Here is a 4,459-nt window from a genome sequence, read left to right as displayed (position 1 = left end):
TATACTCTTTTTTTTTTAAGATTTAATTAAATTTGAAGAGTAAGCCATCCCTCTTAAAGAGATTGCTTGCCCAGCACATCAACACTCAAAGTCCTAATGTCTCAAAGTCCACTCCTGCATAATTATCTGGAAAGCATCTGCAGCACAGATACAGGGTGGCCTTCCTTTACCTCTCTCCTTCTGCACCTTTGATAGCAAGACAACACTACTCCTCCAGGGACCGGGACAGGAATGGATAAAGCAACAGCTAGAAAGTGTTTTTAATCTTGGCTGCTACAAGCACAATGATCTCCCCAATCTTTTTCTGCCCGTTCACAATGTCCTTGGACACTTCACCCCTCATTTCCCCTTGGCAGGGCTTCACATTCTCATAGCACTTCATTACCTCGTCCTGATGCTTCTCTGTACCATGCTGTAATTCAAATCTGTAGAAGAAAGCCTCGGCATCCCATAGGTCTGAGTCAATCTTTACTGTTCAGTAGAACCATTCCCTGACCTTGGTGATCCATGCGCTCCAGAACGGTTTAGCCATAGCTAACAGGACATGGGGGTCATGCTTGCAGTTCTTCAGGGCATCTACACTCTTGGACTTCCTCTGGGGTCTTGCCTCAAGGAAAATTCTTCTGACCACAGGATGCCTGAGTTGGGACATTCCTGCAGTTCCTCTGCCATGAGTGTATTGGTGATGTTCTTCAGTCTAGTTCAGTATTCTAATCTCACAGATTCTAACCACTAATCAGGGTTCTTTGGATTCTTCAAATGAGATTTCTCCAAAATAGCTCTTGTGTTGGTTAGCTGTCAACCTTCTCCTCCAGTCTGGAAAATAAAAGCCATAGGGATATGGAGTGGGGCACTTCTTCAATCCCTGATTACAGGTTTCCTGGGATTTTTCAGTAAGCTACCACTGATTCACAATCTGCCCTTGTACCATCCACAGTTTGGAGAAATATTCATAGCGCTTCAAGACTTCTTCACAAAGATCCTGAGTGGCTGCAATGTTCCCTAGCCCCCATTCAAGCTTCATAGATTTCATGAACACCCTTGTAGTGCTCCCACTGCCTTGGCCAGGAGTTTCCTTGCCCACTTGTATTCATTGTTCTCTGACTCAAGTTTCACAGTAGCCAACCAGATTTCTTCACCATTGGTGTTGGCCTAGAAAATCAAGGCTAAGATGCTCCTCGAGGCAGGCACATCCACCTGGACTTGGCACCCATGAGCCAGAGCACCTCAGCCTTAGGGTAGTGGGCCATTCATTGCTCTCTGCAAGAGTGCTTTGAGTGATTCCCTGGTCCCATGGTTCCTCTCAAAGTAAGCAGCTCATTGACCACACACTCTTCTTGCTATGGAAAACTTGCAGGGCACAGGCATAAATAACTTAAGCATACTCCAGGGCATTGTGGGCAACACAACCATCTGCATCCTCCCTCCATGTATGTGTTCTATCTTCTTCCTCCATCCCAATTCCAATGACTGCATACATAACAGCCCATCAGGTGGTCACACTCCCAGCTTTATCACACTCTGAAGCATCCTAGAGCCACTGCTCTCTGTTGATTTCTACACCATTTGCTCTAAGTGATGTGATGGCTCTGTCAATGATTTTCTCCACCATCTGAGTATTTCCATTGGCTTCTTCTAGTTTCTCTTTCGTAATCCAGATGTGCTGATCTGTGGGAATGTTCTCACATGCTTTGCTTAAGACATTCTCATAGATCTCTATCCTCGCCAAAGCAAGCCAAAGCTCCACACTAGTGGGGCAGCCTTCCATAGCTTGGCTTAGCATGATTCTAGCATCTTCTGGCTCTTCCAATTCCACAGCTGACTTCCACAAGAGAACAGAGTTTGGAACATGTTCAAGAGCTTTCCTAGGAACATGTTCAAGAGCTTTCCTAAAAACATGCTTCTTTGCTCCAATGTCTGTTTCTAGCTCTGCTGCTCTGATATGAATCTGGACAGACTATGGGAGGCAACAAACAGCTTGAGCAACCATGGCCTTGGCTGTATGAGCAGACTGTAAATGGATGGCTTCTAGCTATACATTTTCACCACTAGGACACATTTCTGTTCCTTTCATAATGAGGTTTTCAGCTACATATAGTTTTCTGGTGACTTCTTCCAGGTGGCTGAAGCAATCCATGCTGGAGGATGATGGAGATGTGTCTCTCTCATAGACTTTAGAAGTAAACGGGCTTTTTAAAATATCATTGATATCTCCTCCATGTGTGGGAATCATAGAATTCAAATCTGTGAGACAACCCTTGGGATCCACCACTTACCAAATTAGAATATCAGTTCCTTGAAAACAGGAAATGTCTTACTTTTCAATTTGTGTGCTGAGAATTTAGCAGAGAGCTTTGCCAATGGCTTAATCACATATCCATCTAGGTGTTCCTGTCTTGGCCAATTTTCCTCATGTCCAATTTACCTGTTCCAGGTGTCAAGCCCACAGGTCATTCCACCTGGATATGGAATATTTAATCCTTCTGGGTAGGGTGTATTAAAACCTCCAAATTGTGTTTGTCAGGGATCCACTGAAGCACGATTCTTTCCAGGCTGTAAATGTTTAGCAAAGAAACTGTCAGGAACAAGGCTAAGCTTCTCATATCACGATTTCTGCTGACATTTGTTTCTAGTGTCACCAACTTCAGGAATACTTAGCCACTCCTCTGCTGTAACTTCTGCCAACTTTCTTTTTAGATCTAAGAACATAACGACATTCTATACGGTATTTTTCAATTTCTTCTTTCTCCCTCTGTTCCCTTCTTTCTTTTCTTCTTTTATCCATCCTTTTGTCCAATGCTGTATAAATACCATCTGCTTTTTCATCATCTTTTTCATAAGGACCACTTGAGAAAAGACTTCCAGCATGACCACTAAACTCATCATAGTTAGTGTCATTCAGCTCTTCATCATCATTATCTGCAGCCTGGTTTTCTTCATCTGAGCTCCTATAATCCTCTTGCCTGGTGGAGCATGTTGATCATGCCCTGAGTCACTGGCATCCCTAGCAGGCCCGATATCTGACAGGGTAGTGAAATCATTGTCTCAGAGGCCCAGCCCCAGTATGTAGCTAAGGGGCATGGGCATTCCCAGGAATAGCTTCTTCTTGTTGTGCATGGTGGTGGCTGGAAGTGGAAAAGCCAGGGGGTCACCAGGGCAATGGAGAGGACTCCTGTGTTACTCCTCTGAGACCAAGCTGTTGCAGTACCACTAGCTTATACTTAGTTGCCTAGGATGTTGAAAGATGGCTCAGTGATAGACTACCCATATAGGACACCTTCTTCAAAGACCACCCTACCAAAGTCCATAAAAGCTTAACATCAAGCTGACTGCAAGGGCTAAATTTTTTAGCCCAATAACTTTTTAAGAACATCTATAAAATCACAACATACTAGTATATGTTAGGGAGCACAAAAATAAAAGTGAAAATCATCTTCTGTCTTCAAGGGTACCAGCAAGCTATCCTGGAGGCAACAGGAGGTAGCATACACCAGGCAAGTCAAATCACCCCCCACCACTTTGACCATTATTTCCCTCGGACCCTGATGGACAGAGTCCAAGAACCTGAATTGAAGAGACTGTGGAAGAGCAGCACTTCCAGACCATTGTCTGCAGCTATCGTCCTGGGAAGCAATCCCTATGGAAATGTAGCCTGGCAGCTGCTCCTGCAGGTGCTATAGATAAAGCTACTGAAGACACAGAAATGGAAGTTCCAGATGCCAAAGAACTTGGAACTGTCAAATGGTTCAATGTTAGAAACTGATATGATTTTATCAGTAGAAATAACATCAAATGACTATTTTGGAAATATTTTACATAATTGCACATGAATAACGTATATCTGATTGTTTAGCATCTCAGGGAGGAGAAGGAAGGAGGGACAGACAGAATCTGGAACTCAAAACTTCAAATATAAATATTAAAAAGAAAAGAAGGAAAGAACATTAAAGACAAAGCTTCTGCTTTGGGGCTATACCCTAAGTGGGGCCTTTCCATCTGACTCACAACTAAAACTTTCCATGTATGCTATCTTCCCCATTAGAATATCAGTTCCTTGAAAACAGGAAATGTCTTACTTTTCAATTTGTGTGCTGAGAATTTAGCACAGAGCTTTGCTAACAGCAAGTGCTTAATAAATTCTTCCCCCCCCATACGTTCATTTGTTCATTCATTCATTCAAGGAGCTTACATTCTAATGACACATTTTAATTAATACAAAGTATTTTACATACTCATCTCACGTGATCCTTACAGGAACCTGATGAGGCAAATCATGTAAATATTGTTAGCTCTTTTCTCCATTGTTGTGAATATTTGTGTGAAAACTGTACACTATAAGACATTAGTTACTTATCTAGGTTAAGACAAACCAGTGTATTTGTTCGCTAGGCAAGAGGAGTAGATCTGTGTATTTTCCATTCTTGATTTGTGCGCCAGTCATTAAAGCCCATTAAATTAC

General features: G+C 42.7%; 1 pseudogene; it reads right to left on the bottom strand.

Annotated features, from left to right (window-relative positions):
• Positions 1 to 247: 247 nt before the first annotated feature.
• LOC110208022 (pre-mRNA-processing factor 6-like) lies at positions 248 to 3,117 on the bottom strand (annotated as a pseudogene).
• Positions 3,118 to 4,459: the final 1,342 nt, after the last annotated feature.

This window comes from Phascolarctos cinereus, unplaced genomic scaffold (assembly GCF_003287225.1).
Source record: "Phascolarctos cinereus isolate Bilbo 61053 unplaced genomic scaffold, phaCin_HiC Scaffold_4;HRSCAF=312, whole genome shotgun sequence".
NCBI lineage: Eukaryota > Metazoa > Chordata > Mammalia > Diprotodontia > Phascolarctidae > Phascolarctos > Phascolarctos cinereus.
The sequence above is the reverse complement of the archived record's forward strand: the minus strand, read 5'-3'. Positions and strand labels throughout refer to the sequence as shown.